Source organism: Balaenoptera physalus (assembly GCF_965194825.1).
Source record: "Balaenoptera physalus genome assembly, chromosome: 10".
NCBI lineage: Eukaryota > Metazoa > Chordata > Mammalia > Artiodactyla > Balaenopteridae > Balaenoptera > Balaenoptera physalus.
In genome coordinates, this window is record NC_138889.1 from 109,774,781 (window position 1) to 109,792,852 (window position 18,072).

Consider the following 18,072-nt stretch of genomic DNA (forward strand, 5'->3'; position numbering starts at 1 on the left):
GGCTCGAAGGAAGGACAGCGCTGAGGATGGCGCTTTGCCTAGAGCCGCCGCTGGAGAAGAGGCCGGGCCTGCACGGGGCCTCCGGGCATCGGTCTGGCTCCTTCCCTGTCACCTACTGCGCCCTCCCGCCCCCATCGTCATTCCCATCCCCGGGGCCCTCAGAGCCACTGGTGTTCAGGTGTCTGGGTTTTTGGCCTCAGTCTCCCTCTGGAGCTCCCCGCAGATGCCATTTATCCAGCATCTTGATGGAGCCTGTCCTCCCCATCAGGCCCACACGCTTGACCACCCTGCGTTTGCCAGTGCTGGGCCCCGCCCCCCGCCTGGCGGCCCTCGCTGTGCTCCCTCTCATGGGGACGCCCCACCCCTGCCAGGCCCGACACCCACTCTGCACCACGGCCCCTCCTCCTCCCCCTTCCGCGGACGCCTTCCTCGCTCGCTCCCGTGAAGTGGCTGTAGGACTGAATTTTTCAGGAAGAGGAAGGAGTGGGGACCCGGATGCGTTGTGTCTTTAAGTGCCACACGCGGTCTGGTGATGATTCGTGTCAGCACAGAGGGCACTGCCTCGTGTAGAGCCGCAGCTCCCGCTGCCCTTGAGGGCCCTGGCTGGTGGGAAATGTGGACGTGGCTACAAGGTCACAAGGTGTCTGCATTTGAAGCATCGTTTCATGGTTGCTGAGGGGTACGGTGGCAGCTCTTTTGCCTCCTGAGGGTGCTAATCTCCCTGCCTCCGTGGTAACAAGCCCCGATCCCCTCGCCACAGGGAGGCTCTGGGTCCTCGGCTGGGTCAGAGAACACACCCTAACAGGCACAGGAGGACCAGGTTCAGGGATGGGCCAGAATCCGAACAGGGCCCATCAGGGATCTACCCTGGGGTCCACAGACAGATGCTAAAAGAAAAGTGTTCTTCTTCCACCAGGGGTGAGCCACAGCCACCCCTCCTGCCATCTAGAGGAAGCCTGTCTGCAGGAGAGAGGGAGGCCAGCACAGAAGCAGCGCCAAAACTGGCTGTGGGGGAATAACCTGATCGCATCGAGCACCTGGATCCAGCCACACCTGATCCCCAGCCCATTCTTCTCAGTGTCCCGGACTAATAAATCCCCTTTTCTAGCTGAGGAAAGTCTGCCTTGGGTTTCCGTCGCTAGCAGCTAAAAGGATCTTCGCTGACCCAGTTGTGCCCACGTCTGTGTATCTTATTGGGTCTCTCCAGTCCCAGCACAGAGGCGGTGCCGAGTCAGGGCACCGGAAAGGGCAGGCCCTGTACCTTCATCCCGTGGGCCATCCCGCCAGGAAGAGCTCGAAGTAGAGGAAGGAAGTTGGCGCGGGGGTGGCGGGAGACCTCCCGAGTTGGGGGGCCCTGCGTGTGGATGCCAGCTCTACTGAATGTGGCTTCTTCTGTCACAGGGTCGGGAATGGGCCGCCTCTCCGGCTCTGCTGAGAAGTCTGCAGCATGGCAGTGGGCAGCGGGCAGTGGGCAGTGTGTGTTGGCAAGGCCTGGGCCGGGCTACTGGGCTCTTGGCAGTGCCCCGGGTGGTTTGCTGTGGTTGCCTCACACCCCTGCCCCGCACGGAGCCTTCACCCCTCCACCACTGCCCTCCACTCAAGCCGGCTTTGACCCATGGTTAAAATGTCATGAGTTGATGGTTACAACACAAAAGTTTTCCGTTTCTCATCCCAGAGAGACTTTGTTAGGAAAATATTTGTAGCTGGTTGCTCAAAAAAATGTCCTAGAGTTCAGCCTGGACAGGGTAGCCCCAAAAAAGGAGAAAATATCCCAGGCCAAAGGAGCGTGAGCTGCCAGCACCTGCAGGCTGCAGCCCTTCCTGAAGGAGCAGCTGGCGTTGGGGTCCCTTCCGGGTGGGCGTGCTTCCTCGCCTCTGTGGAGGCACAAACGAGGGGGCCTGCCGTTTTCTTCTTTTGGGGTAGGGGCGATACGGCCCAGGACGGAGCCCTGGCTTCAGAGCATGTCAGCCCTGGGGTGCATGCCCAGATCTACCTTGTACGGGCTGCATGGCCCTGAGCCTCAGTTTCCTCGTCTGTAAAATGGGGAGGTAACAGGACCCATCTCGCAGGGTTGCTGTGAAGATGAAAAGCTTTAAACTCACAAGGCCCTTGAAAGAGTGCTTCAGTGCTCAGGAAGTGTCCACTGTCCTTGTCATCTTGTTGCAGAGCTGCCGTGAAGATGAAACAAGACAGATGTGGCTCCTCGTCTGGGTTCAGCAAATGGTGTTTCCCGCACTCAGCCACGGCCAGGGCGCCCGGAGCCCCAGGAGCTGGTCTGCTGCCAGCCGATGTTGCTGATTCGGTGAGCCCTGCACCTGGGCTGGCACCCCAGGCTTCCTTCCATGCAGCAGGGCGCACCCTCGCCCCCTGCCGGTGGGCCAGCCCTGCCCTGCCCTGTGTTTACCTGGGTTTGTTTGGAGTGTTACCAGGCGATCAGAGTGGGCTGATGGGCACCAGGCTGCTTTGGGGATGGTTTAGGCCTGAATTACAACCTGGTATTAAAAAGGAACTGTGTTCTGTGCCAGGAGCATTTCAAAAGCTGCAGCCTTATTTGGTCTGGAAACTTCTTTGCTTGGAGGAAAAGTGGAGCGAGTGAGCCGACCTGGGCTCACTCTAGGCGGGCAGATTCTTAGTTATGCCTGCTTGGGTTGTCCAGTTTGTGAATTATTTTGATCTCTGACTTCTCTCTTTGTTTTGGGCTGCCTGCCTGTTTCAGCAACGATTCCCCCCTTTTCTACTGGAACCATCACTCAGCTCTCTCTCCCCTGCCCTCAGCTGCCGAGGAGTTATTTTGTTGTACAGCTTTATTGAGGCGTGAGTATCATACCATAAAATCCACCCATTGCCAGTGTACAACGCAAGAAATTTCAGTTAACGTGTAGGGTTGGGCCGTCGTTCACCTCCACCACGTTCCCTAGTGCCCATTTGCAGTATCAGGGGAGGAAGTTCCCTTCCATCCTTAGTTGGCCGAGAGTTTTTGTTTATTTATTTATGAATTTTTATTAGCTTTTTTTTTTTTTTTCCATCACGGATAGGTTTTGGACTTTGTCACAGGTTTTTCTGTGCCTATGGGGATGGCCATGTGGGGTTTGTCCTTTACGAATATGGTAGACTGCATGAATTGAATTTTGAATGTTAAACCAACCTTGAATTCCTGGGGTAAATCCCACTTGCTCATGGTGTATAATTTTGTATATGTTGTTGATGGGGGTATATGATCAGAAACACTTGGAAATCACTGTTTTGGGGTCTGCCACAAACCAGAAGTGAACCTCCTTAGGGGGAAGCCATACTTGGATTCTTTCAACGCAATGCGTTAGAGATTCCAGGACCCAGAGAAACAGAAACTCAACAGAGGGCTTGTCACGCCCCTCTCTTCCCTATGAGACACCGTGTCCACACCATTCCGAGGTTGTAGTGCCACTCGTTTTAGCCTTTAGCCCCACGTGGAAAACTTCAGCAGTCAGAGGGGTCCTGCCCCCGAGCTGGACCGGCTCACCTTTCTCGGGAGTGGACAGAAGTGGCTTTTGGGGGTGATTTGGGGCTGAAACCCACCAGTGCCCAGCCTATCAAGTCTTGCGCAGCTGGCTGTGGCCACTCAGAGGAAGGGCTTTCAGTTTCGACTTTTTTTTGTCTGTGCCGTGCAGCTTGCGGGATCTTAGTTCCCCGACCAGGGATTGAACCCAGGCCCTCGGCAGTGAAAGCGCAGAGTCCTAACCACTGGACCGCCAGGGAAGTCCCTTTTTTGGCGGGGGGAGGGGGCTTCCAGTTTCTAATTTGCCCAGAGATGCTACGGAGGCTGCCAGTGGCCCCGGACAGACAGAGGCTGTGGACGGGCATGGGGTGCCCAGGTCTGGATGACACAGCCGAGCCGGGGCAGGGAATTTCTGGTTGATCCTCTGCAGTGACTGCAGGAGCGTCCTGGTGTCTCTCACACCCTTTCCTGGAGTGAGAGGACAGAGGTTACCCTTGCTGGTGGATCTCCCTGCTGGCTTCAGCACTTAGATCCACGCAGCCAAGCCCTAGCAAACCCTGTACGGACTGCTGGCCCTGTCTCTGAATGTACGGGGAAGACACCGGCAGGCCATTGATCCGGGGCTTCAGCTGGGGATAAACTTGACTCTTTCTTCTACAGCACAGAGACAGCCGTCTCCAGGCCAAGGCGGGACCCTCCGCCTTGGCAAGCCTGAGAACAGGGCTTGTGCCATCCCATTCTTTATTCTCCCCTGGTGAGGCAACGGGAGGGGCAGGCCCCATGGGGGTCCTCCGGGCCCCCATCACTGAGGGCAGGAGGCGTAGAACTCAGGCTTCCGGTTAAGATGACATTGCAAGTTTATGCTTCGGGGCACGGCCCTCACCGCCCCCCACCCCCCCACCCCGCCCCATCTCTGACCCCACCCCTAGCCGTCCTAATAAAATGGAAAAGAGGTTTAAAAACATGAAGCCACACCCCACCCAAAGATAAACATCCCTGTGTTCCAGAAAGCAGACAGAACTAGGGCAGTCAGAGGCGGGGAAGCAGTGGGCCTGCTAGGCTCCTGGTCTGGGAAGAAGCAGAGGGTGTTCTACCTGTGGGTGATGGGGGCAAAAAGGGCCAGTTCCGAGGTGGGGTGAGGCCAGGGCCACACTCGGACTAGATGCCGGCCGGGGCTTTCCCATTCAGCAGAGGAAAAAAAGGCTGTTCCCGTTGCTATGGCTGCATAACAAATTTACCCAAAACTCTGTGGTATAAAACAACCGTTTATCAAACTCCTGGGTTCTGGGCTCAGGAATTTGGACGGAACTCAGCAGGACACAGAGGTTCAAGATGCTGGCCCTTGGCTCAAGGCGGGGGGGACTCTGGTGAGATCTGTCCCCCAGCACTTTGGGATCAGGCCGACGCCTGTCTCCAGCTAAGACCTCCTCTTCGCTCAGCTTCCCCCGAGCCCACCGGCTTCCTCACTCTCTTCCCTCGAGCGGCCGCTCCCCGTAAGCCAGACACCTGAATCCTGGATCCCCCACCTCTGCTTCTGGGAGACTGAGGCCTGAGCCACTCGGGGCTTTAAGGCCAACTATATGCTGTTGGCTCCCCGATGACTGTCTTCTCGGCCGTCTTCCCCCAACTCCAAATGAATGCCTGCTCACATCTGCACCTGGGTATTTAAGAGGCATCTCAAACTCAACACGTCCCAATTTGAGCACCTGATTGCCTCCTCGGCAGTGGGCTGAATGGTGGCCCCCAAAAGATATGCCCCCATCCTACTACCCAGGACCTACGAATAAGACTCTTTGGTCTATGCAGACGTAATTAAGGATCTCAAGATGGGGTCATCCTGGCGGCCCGTGGGCCCTCAACCAATGACAGGTGTCCTCATAAGAGACAGAAGAGGACAGACACACGAGAAGAGGAGAAGGCCATGTGACCACAGAGGCAGAGATTGGAGGGACGCGGCCACGATCCCGGGAACACCTGGAGCCCCAGAACCTGGGAGAAGCAAGCAGACTCCTCCCCTAGAGCCTTGGGAGGGAGCGTGGCCCTGCTGACACCTTGATTTTGGACTTGCGGCCTCCAGAACCAGGAGTGAACAAGTTTCTGTGGTTTTAAGCTGCCCAGTTTGGGGTCATTTGTTGCAGCTGCCCCAGGACACTGACACGCCGTCTACATCTGCAGCTCGGCCTTTAAGGTCGCCCAGCCCTGAGCTCTCACGCTCATCCTGTGCCCCTTTCTCTTATACCCCACAGTGACCTGCCAGCATGTCCTCTGTTCTCTGCCTTCAAACCACGCTCGGAATCTGCCCGTGTCTTCCCGTCGCACTGCTGCCGCCCTGGCCCAGACGCCCGCCCGCGGCCCGCCTCCCCGAGTCCCCAGCACAGCCGCCTCCCGTCCGCCTCGGGGTCGCTGGCAGCTACACAGCACCTTTCTCCCCCGAGTCCCCCTTTCTCTGCTTTGCTCTGTGATGCTGGGCTGACGCTCCGCAGACCACACCCTGGTCCTCCTGTTCTGCCAGCAGCCGGCTCCAGAGGGAGACTGGGAGATGGTAGAAGGGACCTGGGCCCTATTTTCCTGTCCCTGTCAGTGTCACTCCAGCAGGGCAGCTGCCTGTGGTGCTTCCAGAACCAGCCTCTCGCCTGTCCTCAGAGGCTGCACGGCACCCACTCCTCAGAGAGCTGCGGGGCCCGCCCTTTGAGCTCGCGGCCCTTCTGTCCTCTCAGCACTGAGGGTGATTGGGAGCTGCTTATTTTCTCTGTGCAGCCAGCGTCCTGGGTGAGATCCTTGGACTGAAGTGCCCACCGTGGCTTCCCTTTTTCCTGACTCCACTGGTGCTCTGGTCTCCCAGCTTCCAGCCTTGCACCTACGAGATGTTCTCAACAAAGCAGTCGGAGGCCGGGGTCCTGCCGCACACAGACAAGGGGGCCGGGAGTTTGCTGTCAGAGGGAGGGCTCTGGGGTTTGGGGTGAAGTTTCAAAGCTTAGCAAAGTGGAACACATGAGACTTTATTACTACACCATTATAGTATCTGCCGTCCCCTCTAGCTTAGTGTTTTGTTTTTCTTTTATTAGTATTATTATTATTTTTTTACAGTAGGTCCTTGTTGGTTATCTTTTTTTTTTTTTTTGCTGCGCTGCACAGCTTGTGGGATCTTAGTTCCCCGACCAGGGATGGAACCCATGCCCCATGCAGTGCGAGTGCGGAGTTCTAACCACTGGACCACCAGGGAAGTCCTGTTGGTTATCTATTTTAAATATAGCGGCGTGTACATGTCGATCCCAAACTCCCAATCTATCCCTCCCCACCACCCTTCCCCCCTGGTAACCGTAAGTTCATTCTCTAAATCTGTGAATCTGTTTCTCTTCTGTAAATAAATTCATTTGTATCATTTTTTTTTAGATTTCGCATATAAGCGATATCATATATTTGTCTTTCTCTGTCTGACTTACTTCACTTAGTATGATAATCACCAGGCCCATCCATGTTGCTGCAAATGGCATGATTTCATTCTTTTCAATGGCTGAGTAATATTCCATTGTATATATGTACCAAATGTTTTGTTTTTCTTATTAACTGCTGGCCATATCCCAGTGGTCGGCTGTGAAATCAGTCTGGTGAGTCATGACCAGGGTTTTAACAAAACTGAAATGAAACAGAATAGAATAAGCGAGATGGGAGTGATCGGAGAGTGACAGATGCGGTGGAAGGAAGCATTGTTTGCTGAAACTTTTGTTCAGGGGTTTGTGTGTACAGAGCTGCGACGTAAATGCATTTCTTTCTGTGAGTCTTGGTTTAAAATGTCTGTAAGCTCCATGGGGGTGGGTCTGCACCCGTCTCAACCCCCGGTCCACCTCCTGGAACTTCTGATCATCTGTCGAGCGCATGACTCGGGCCCGTCCCTCTGCAGCCAGGACAGTGCTCTTTGGTGATTCTGCTCAGCGAGATTTTCTGAGGTCCTTTTGCTGAGTGTTTTCTTCTTTGTGATGTCTCTCTGCCCTTTCCGTGGAGTTCCTCTCGTGCGTATGGCAAATCTGGACTCATTTTCTAATTTTTTTTACCTCTTCCGTTCTCTGTCTCTCGGCCTTTGGCTTTCTTTTTACGAGCTGTTCCTCAGCCTTATTCGCCCAACCGTTCTATTTGTTTTGAAAATTCATACGATCACCTTTTTCACGGTTTAAGAATTCTCCATTTTTTACAGCTCTCTCTCCTCCTTCCTCTCCTGGGGTGCTGTTGGTGTACTGCTCCCTGCGTTCCTCTTCCCGCGGCGTTTCTTTCCCCCCATGTTGCTTTTGTCTGCCTTTGCGGGATGGCTCTCTTCAGACACCAGTTGGTTGTCCACTTGTACCTACTGAGGCCTGGACCCTCAGATGGACCCACACGGGCTCGTTGACCAAGGACTCTGCTGTGGAGTCAGCTGCCCGGCCCTGGAGCTGGAGGCCGGAGGTCGGTGCCTGTCTTTCCCTTTGGACTTGTTGGATCCCCAGTGGCAGGTGGGGGGGCGGGGGGGGCCTCCGCCTTGCTGTTCATCTCCCCGATCGATGCTCTTTCCTCTGTGTGGGTTCCCCGCCGCCACTGTGCCTCGGGCCCCAGAGCGGAGGTGCCCGTTTTACCCACAGCAGAGACCAGGCTCGCGGTGAGTCTTCTCCCAGCTTGGGGAGGAGGCTCGCTGAGTAGCGTATGGGATTTGAGGATCTGATTGCATCTTTAAAAAAAAAAAAAATTGTGGCAAAACACACATAAAATTTACCATCTTAACCATTTTGAAGGGTACATCTCAGTGGCATTAAGTACTGTCACCATATTGTACAACCATCGCCACTGTCCACTTCCAGAACTTTCTCACATTCCCAAATGGAAACCCTGTCCCCATTAAACACTAAGTTCTTCCCCCGGCCCCTGGTAACCTCTGTTCTACTGTCTGTCTCTATGAGCGATTGCTTCTCTGAAAGGCTTTCCTCCATCTTGGTTATTTTATCACCCAAGGCCCCTACTTCCTGAGCCTTCAGTGATTTTGTGGAATCAGTCTGCTTGACTCCTGGGTGACTTTCAGTTGGTGTATGTGTTTAATCTGCCATCTTTACCCCAGAGTTCCTCTATAATATTTAGGAATTCATCTTTTTGCAGATACTTTGTAAAAATCGAACGGTAGAATCTTTTTTTGTTGTTTTTTTGGCCACACCACCCGGCATACAGAATCTTAGTTCCCCGACCAGGGATCGAACCTGTGCCCCCTGCAGAGGAAGCCCAGAGTCTTAACCAGTGAGCCACCAGGGAAGTCCCTAGAATCATCTTATAATTACACTGTGTAATCATTTAATGTTCATGTTTAATGATAAAAATGGGATACAAAGCTATATATTCAGTACGCTCTAATTTACGTAAAACACACTGATACGCGTAAGAAAGATGGAAAGCCATAAGGCCAAATTGTAAACCTCTCTGACCTCTGGGATTTGGTGTGGCGCTTGTTATTTCACTTGCACTGCTTTTTACCTCTTAAAAGTTTTCCCCAACGGTGAGTGTTGGTCTTGTAATCAGAACAGAACGATCCCTCCTGGGTCTGGGGTCCTCCACGAGCTTCTCCATCTTGGGCCTCGTGTGGTCCTGGTTGGCTGTGGGGTGAGCCTGGGTCTCACACGGGTGGGAGGAGGGTGAGATCGGCTCAGTTCGTGTTCTAGAAAAGTCCCTCTGGTGACGACCATGAGGAGAAGGTGTCGGAGGTGGACAGGAGTCGTGCGGGAAAGTGTAGCCAGAGTCCGGAGAGGTGACCAGGTGGAGGGGGTGAGGGGCACAACTGCTGAATATTCATGGGTTAAATCATTGGAATTTGTTGCCTGACCCACAGTGGGGTGAGAGGCTGGGAAGATGTCCATGTTTCTGGCTTGGGTGATGGGTGACTTAACGGTTCATGAAGTCCCGCCCAAATGTTCTTAATAATAATCGTATTTGTCTCATCTCTTTTTAAAAATTTTTTGGCTGCTTTGGGTCTCCGTTGCTGCGTGTGGGCTTTCTGTAGTTGCGATGGCTTCTCTTGCTGCAGAGCACGGGCTCTAGGTGCGCGGGCTTCAGCAGTTGTGGCACGCGGGCTCAGTAGTTGTGGCTCGTGGGCTCTAGAGCGCAGGCTCAGTAGTTGTGGTGCTCGGGCTTAGTTGCTCCGCGGCATGTGGGATCTTCCCGGACCAGGGCTCGAACCCGTGTCCCCTGCATCGGCAGGCGGATTCTTAACCACTGTGTCACCAAGGAAGTCCCCCGGCGGCATTCTTAATGTTGTACAATTATCACCTCTATCTAGCTGCAAAACATTTTCATTCCCCAGATGGAAACCCCACACCCACCAGCAGTCCTCCCCATCCCCCGCTTCCCAGCCCCTGGCAACCACAAATCTCCTTTCTGCCTCTATGGATTCGCTTGCTCTGGACATTCCGTATCAATGGGACCATAGAGTCTATAACCTTGAGTGTCTGGTTTATTTCACTGGGCAGAATGTTTCCAGGGTTCTTCCCTGTGTCATGTGTAAATTCCTTCTTACGCCTGAACACTATTTTCTGGTATGGCCAGACCGCATGTTGTTACCGGTTCATAATTATCCATTCGGCTGACGGACATTTGGACTCTTCCACTTTTTCGCCGTTGTGCATAGCGCTGCTGGGGACGTTTGCATATGAGTTTTTACGCGTACCTGTTTTCACTTCTCTCATAGTGGAAGTGCTGGGTCAGTTGGTCATTCTGTGTCCCCTGGACTTCTTGCAAAGCAAACAGTGGTTTAAGCCTTCTAGCCTGCCCTTGAGCCAGGCTCTTTATAATTGTTACTGCCTTTGGTCCTTACTCACCCCTGTGAGGAAGGGATGATTGTTAGATCCATGGCTGGCCTGGCCTCCGAGCCTCTGCTCCTTCCTCTGCAGGAGGAGCTGGCTTAGTGCTGGTGCAGTCTGGGCGGGGCCCCTGATGACCAGGGCTGCCGGAGAGCCTCCTGCAGAGAGCTGGCTGACCACTGAGACACAGGGAACAGTGGTGAGGGAGGTGCCCATGATGGGCGGTGGCTGAGGAGGCCGCCACGGGAGGGAGGCTCCATGCAGGGCCCCCTCTCTATCTGGACTCACCCTCTCACTCCCTGCTCGCACATTCCTAGAAGAGGGGACTGGGGTTCAGCAACGAGTAAGGACCAGAGCTGGGTTCAAATCCCAAACGTGGTCCAAAGTTATGACTTTAATCCCTGGCTTCCCCCAGCCTCTGGAATTTCACTTTACAACAGGAGCCAAGAATTATACTGAATCTTCTTGAAGAAAAATGGGAAGAACTAATGATAAAACTACTCCTACTCTGCTTACCAAGCACGGCCCTTTTAACATTTTACAGATTATCCTCCATGTGTCTGCACACTTTTACAGAGTTACCATCAGTCAGGCTGTTCATATCCCTTGTGGATTCTGCTGTTTTGCACTTTATGTGTCTTAAACATTTTTCCATGTTTTAAAAAATACTTGTTGCAATTGTCATTTAAAATCGCCTTGTGAGTATTACATCACGTATTACATCATGGAGTTCTCTGTAATTCAGTAAACCATTTTCCTAATGTTATTCGGATCAGGGGTTGGCAAACTGTAGTCCTCAGGCCAAATCTGGCCCTCTGCCCTTTTTTGTACAGCCCTAAAGCTAAGAATGAGTTTTACATTTTGTAATGGTTGAAAAAAATCAAAAGAAGACAAATGTTTTGTGACATATGACACCGGCATAAAATGCAAATTTCAGTGTCTATTAGTAAAGTTTTATCGGAACACAGCCCTGCCCATTTGGTTACTGTCTGTCCCTGAAACGGCAGAGTCCAGTGGCTGTGCAGGGACCCTGTGGCCACAAGGACTAAAATATTTCCTACCAGTCCCTAGACAGAAAAAAGTGTGCCTACCCCTGATTAAGGTTATTTACTTTGGGGGCGGGTTTTGATTTCTTCAAAATCTTTTACGTGGCAGGTGCTGTACGAGGGCTCTGGGGTACAGTGGGGCATGGAATGAACAGAGCATGCAGGGTTCCTGAGCTCTGGGGGCTGGTATGTTCTGGAAGTGACATCGAGTGGGATGGGAAGAGGGACAGTGAAATACGATCATCTCAGAGAGTGGCCAGTGGAAGGTCCTGGGGTCTGGGAAGTCCTATCTGAGGAACTGACACCAGGAGGTGATGTTAGAACTGGAATCTCAGTGTTGAGAAGGAGCAGCCGTGCAAAGACCACAAGGAAGGACGTTTGAGGTCAAGAGAAGAGTGGGTGCAACTGTCCTGAGATGGGCACGAGATGAACACTGTTGAGGAGCCAGTGGAAGGTGAGTGTGAGTGGGGCAGAGAGTGATGGGCGGGTGGCCAGGTGGGCCAGGACCTCAGAGGCTGTGGAAGGGAGCTTGCATTTTACTCTGAGACCCACTGAGACCTGACTGGTCAAGAATGGATTGCAGGAGCAGAGGCAGAGGCAAGAAGAAAGTGAGGGTTTGATGGAGAGACCTGGATATATTTTGGGTTTAAACTTACAGGATTGCTGAAAGGATGTGGGAGATGAGGGGTTGAAAAGAGAGGTTAAGACACCTCCTGGGTTTTTGGCTTAGGCAGCTGGTGGATGGGGTTAGAATTCCTGAGATGGAGCAGACTGGGAGAAGAGCCCAGGACCCAGGGCTCTGCTGGGTCCCAGGACTGCAAGGACTCTGCTGTTGATGTGCTAAGTTTGTAGAGCCTATTAGACACCCAAGGGGAGGTGTTATGAAGACAGGTTGATATGAAAGTTTGACTCTCAAGAGGGAGGTGGGTAATGGGATACAATGGGAGAGAAGGGTTTCACTGGTCTATAATGTATTTAAGACCATGGGACTAAATGGGCTCATCTAGGAGGACAAATCAGAATAGAGGAGAGAAGTATGATGAACTCTGATATTATTTCCTTTCTCACACAACTCTTCGCTTTTCATAGAGTTATTAATTGCCTTGGTTATTTTTTCATTTGCTTAATTTTCTATGAGCTTTTATGAATTCATCTCCAAATACTCTGACAAAACTGAAACACTCCTCTTTCTTGGTTTGTGCTATTAGTGACTTTCTGAGAAAGAGTGAATGGTAGGCAGATTTTTTATTTTTGAGTACTTTTCTTTATCTAGCTTCACATTTGAATTCATGGTCTTCATTGCTGTGTGCAGGCTTTCTCTAGTTGCGGCGAGTGGGGGCTACTTTTCCTTGCGGTGTGCAGGCTTCTCATTGCGGTGGCTTCTCTTGTTGCAGAACACAGGCTCTAGGCACATGGGCTTCAGTGGTTGTGGCTCATGGGCTCTAGAAGGCAGGCTCATTAGTTGCGGTGCACAGGCTTAGTTGCTCCGCGGCATGTGGTATCTTCCCGGACCAGGGCTCGAACCTGTGTCCCCTGCATTGGCAGGTGGATTCTTAACCACTGCGCCACCAGGGAAGTCCCAGTCTTGACTCTCGGACAGGCCATTTTCCACTGTGCAGTAGACAGAATAATGGTCCCCCAAAGATGTTCATGTCCTAATGTCCTGGACTTGTGCATATGTGAACTTGTATGGCAAAAAGGGCTTTATAGATGTGACTAAGTTAAGGGTCTTGAGATGGGGAGATTATGCTGGATTGTCTGGTCGAGCCCAGTAAGTCCTTGGAAGACCTGGGAGGCAGGCATGTGAGAGACAGAAAAGGTGATGTGGTGATGGAAGCTGAGAGAGAATGATTTGAAGATGTTATGCTTCTGGCTTTGAAGATAGAGGAAGTGGCCACCAGCCAAGGAAAGCAGGCAGCCTCTAGAAACTGGAAGCCAAGGAAAACGGATTCTCCTCTAGAGCCTCCAGCAGGAATGCAGTCCTGCTGACCCATTTTAGACTTCAGACCTCCCAAACTGTAAGATGATGAATCTGTATGTATTTATTTCTTTCAAGTGGAAATTTCTTTTCTTTTCTTCTTTCTTTTTTTCTTTTGGACCGTGCTGCGCAGCATGTGGGATCTTAGTTCCCTGACCAGGGATTGAACCTGTGCCCCCTGCAGTGGAAGCACAGAGTCTTAACCAGTGGACTGCCAGGGAAGTCCCTATATTTCATTTTTTATTCAGTTTTTAGAACCAATAGCTTAAAGTGATTACTCAAATGATTAAAGAAATATTTCATTTTTATACCATCGTAGGGATTGCATTCCACTTTCATTTTTTAGCATATGTAAATGTGTCACCAAGTTTAGAATATTGAAGATCTGGTTCTGATACAACTAAGAGAGAAACATGGAAAATAGGACCCTAAGACCCTGAGAAAATGTTATTTGCTGAACAAGGTTAAGAAGTGAAGCATCGGCTGTGATTTAGCTAATAAGTCTCATTTCATTCAAAATGCATGCTTCGCCGGCCAGAAGCTCTCTGTAGCATCATGCTTTAGTGACCTTTCAGGCAACAACAGACTAAAGTACCCCTACAAAGAGCTGTGTTTTCCTAATTATTAAAAAAAAAAAAAAAATGTAGCTCCAAGTCCACTCAGAGATATTAGTCCAAATTTGTGTTGTTTTAAAATGCTAAATTGGTGGTCATTTGTTACAGCTGCAACAGGAAACTAACACACCCAGTACAGAATCCTCCAACCTTCTGCCCGGGGAGCTGGGGGGTCTCCCTGACCAGTGTGTAGCTGCACTTTTTCTCCAGTTGTCAGAATGAGCCTCGTCCCTGCTCTCGGTCTTGTCTGGTGTCATGGATGCAACCCGGAAGCTGGTTTGTTTTAGGACGGAGAGCACTAAGGGTACATCCAGTTGTCTGTTTACCAGTGCCACTTCGTGCTGGGCTCTGGGTTTGCTGAAGAGTAGGAAGCGTGCTGACCTTCAAAAGGCACGTGGGTGGAGCTCACAGACTCTGGAGCTGAATGCCTGGCCTCAGAGCCCATTTCTGCTGCCTCCTGGCTTGGTGACAAGCCCCTCAGTGTTTCACCACCTCAGCCAACTCACCTGTAGAAGGAGGTGCGAATAGGACGCCCTGCCAGTGCTGTGGGGGACTGAAGGGGCTGGTCTGCACGGTGCCTGGGACTGTGCACGGCCCCCAGTGAGGGCTGCCTGCGTGCAAGTGCTGACAGGTTACTAATCACATTTTGAGTGGGTCTTAATGCAGGGGGGCCTCACTGGCACACGGCCTCCCCTGACCAGGATGGGGCAGGAGGAGGCTGGTCTCAGGCACCCCTGGGACTAGAGGCTTAGGGTCCGCGGGAGCCATGGTGGGGCCGTGACCGCTGGAAGCGGTTTGCATGAGGTGGCTCTAGTGGGAGGCTTCTGAGCTCCAGGGCCCCTACTACATGCCCCCTTCCGCCCCAGCCAGGCCCAGCCCTTCCTCACCAGCGTGGGGCCCTTGCTAAGGGGATCTTTACAGGGGGTGGAGGGCGGGGCTTGAGGCTGGGAGGGGCCTGGAGGCGGGGCTTGTCCGGGGAAGGGCGGGACTTGGGAGGAATTTATTTAGGTGGGACCTGGTGGGGCGGGGCTTATCTGGGTGGGGCTTGTTTGGACGGGGCCTGGTCCTGGGGCCTAGGGCAGGGCTTGTAGGGGGCAAGGCGGGGCTTGGGGAGGAGCTTATCCCGGGGACCTGGTGGGGCGGGGCTTGGCGGGGCAGGGCCTGGTGGGCGGGCCTGGGGCAGGGCTTGCTCAGGGTCCTGATTCGGCTCCCTCCCTGGTTACCGCGTTTTGTTTCCGGGCAGAATAGCCTGGCCAGGTGGAGAGGCTGCCTTGGGTCACTCTTGGAGGTCCGGACGCTCTGCGAGGGGGTCACTGTGAGGGGCCCCGTGCACCTCTTTGGAGGTGCGGGAGATGCCGCATCGGGCTTATACATCCCCATTGCGGGTGTTTTGGGGCTCTCTGAAGTGGGCTTCCCTCCCTGCACCCCGGTATCGCTGCTTGAAAGGGCAGGAGTCTGGGGAGGGAGGAAGGCTTGGGGAGGTGACTGGCCGGTTCTCTTCGTCCCTCTGCGTTTGCCTCTTCCGTGTCCTCCCTGAGTCAGACTGCAGTGAGCCAGGTCTGGAAAAGGCAAATGTTCCCCTTGGCAAAAGGGAACTGCGAGGAGCCTCTGGGGGCCAGGGGGCCTCGGCAACAGAGTGGACTGGAGCCGACTGGAGAGGAGGCTGCCTGGCCGGGACGGAGAGCATCACCCTCACGGCCCCCTGTCATCCTGGCCTCCCCTCGTCACCCTGGCTTCCCTGTCATCCTGGCCTCCCCTGGTCACCCTGGCTTCCCCTGGTCACCCTGGCTTCCCCTGGTCATCCTGGCCTCCCCTGGTCACCCTGGCTTCCCCTGGTCATCCTGGCCTCCCCTGGTCACCCTGGCCTCCCCTGGTTATCCTGGCTTTTCCTGGTCATCACTGCCTTCGTCCCTTGTCATCCAGCCCCCTTGGTCATCCTCACTGCCCTGTTTACTGCCCCTGGCTGTCTCTGGAGTGAGTGTGCCCTGGGCTCTGCAAGTCTGAAGTGGAGCTCCTGAGTCAAGGATGGGGTACAGCCCTGCCCCGGAAAATAAGGCATAGGTGATGTAAGAGCCAAATAAGTCCTGGCTTTATTCGGGATGAAAAGTCATCCTCTGAGATCCCGTGAGTCCCCTCGGGGGTTGACATCTTTTACCTGACCCTTGGCGGACCCGGGGACAGGACGGAGGGGGCCTGGGATGGGTCAGGCAGGGCCGGGCTGTGTCCATACAGCTCTAATGCAGCACAGGCCACCTCACCAGAAGGCCCAGGGTTCCACCTTAGGGATAACACTTCTCAGTGCCCACTGGTAGACGGATGCAGGACATCCCTTCTGTACAGCAGCCTGGTAGCGGAGGGAGGTGGTTGTCCCCATTTTACAGATGAGAACACAGCTCAGAGGGGACAAAAAGCACCCAGGGAGGTAGTGGTGGAGCTGAGGCTCAAAGCCAGAGCCAGTCCTTCCCCCCCCACCCTTCCCTGATCGCTGTGGTCCCTCAGTGAGTGCAGGGCCTTCCCACCTGCTCACCTGTATGACTCCTCAGGACTGACTCCGGGGTGGGGTGTGGAAATCAGGACACACAGGCCCACTCACTGCCATGGTGGGTTTAATTTTCAAAGTTGCAACTCAATCCAACTCTGAATTGTTTATAAGTGATACATCGAACAGATAAGGATACAGAAAGGTTGAAAGTTAAAGAAGGAGAGAAGATGCACCATGCAAGTACCAACCAAAAGAAAGCTGGTGGAGCTGTGTTAATATCAGCCAAATAGACTGTAAAGAAATAACACGACTAGGATTCATGAGGGTAACTTCATAATTTATCACCAAAGCTCCAATTCCCCGGGATATAGCACCCCTAAATTTGTATGCTCCTAATAACATAGCCTCAAAATAGATAAAGCAAAGTAGCAGCTCATGCATGGGCTTGCCTGTTTATTCTGAAAGTCAGATTTTGGTGGTGGACTGCAGTCTTTGCCATCAGCCTTGGGCAAGGTTGAAAAGAGTCAGGCTTTTCTCTCAGGGAGTTCGCCCTACAGAGGGGAGAAAAAAATATTACAGATGCATGAAACAGCTGGAGACCAGTGGCCAGCACCGGGTGAGGATGGTGTGGGTCATGTACTTTGGACACACAACACAGATGTACACCAGCAGGCAGACACACTCATTTCTCACCTTCGTTCACACAGTCACACACGTGTGTCCACACGAACACCAACGTTCCCACCTGGGTACGGGGGAGGACCCTCATGGGGTGAGTCACTTGAGGGAGGTCCTCTTGGAGATGAGTGTGGACTTGAGCCACCTGGGTTCCCCCCCCACCCCACTAACGTGGTTGCTGTCCCCTTGGCCCTCAGGCCTGCATGCCAAGTGGGACATTCCACTAACATGTCCTGGGTCTCTCTCTGTACCAGGCATTGTCCTAGGTCTGGAGCACAGCAGTGACTGAAAGAGACACAGCCCCTGCTCTCATAGTGAACATGTATCACACAGTGGTGAGCACACGGGGGAAATGAATTGAGGTTGGAAGACTGAGAGGTGTGTAGGTGTTGCATTATTTTATGTAAGGTGGTCAGGAAAGACCTCTCTGAAGAGGTGACGTTTGAGCAGTGACCTGAAGGAGATGAGGGAGAGAGCTCTGCACGCAGGTGGGAGAGGAGCATTCCAGGCAGAGGGAACAGCAGGTGCAAAGGTCCTGAGGCAGCCTGGAGCTAGTGGGCGCAGTTGTAGAAGGTGAGGGCAGAGGTCAGCGGACTGGGGCAGGGAGACCATTGCTGTCCAGGAGTCTGTGCAGAGGAGGCAGGAAACGGCCTCAAATGAGAGGCTGAAAGAAGCCAGGGTGCACCTGTGGGCCCCCCGTGAGCACCAGGCCCAGCACAAGGTGGCATTACTCGCACTTGACCAAACACGTATTAAATGTCAGCTGTATGCGTGGTCCATGCAGGGTGCCAACCGGCCTAGGGTGTGGCTGCGCAGAAACCACGTGCCCCTTGTGTCTCCTGGGGGCACTGACCCAGCGGGGTGGCAGGCACTTGGGGGTGAGCCTACCCCAGGTCTCTGTTCCTGGTCTGCAAGCCTCTGGGTGAACAGGGCCAGCACAGAGACCCAGGGCCCTGATGGATCACGTGGCCCCCCGTGCCCCCTCCCCTCGTA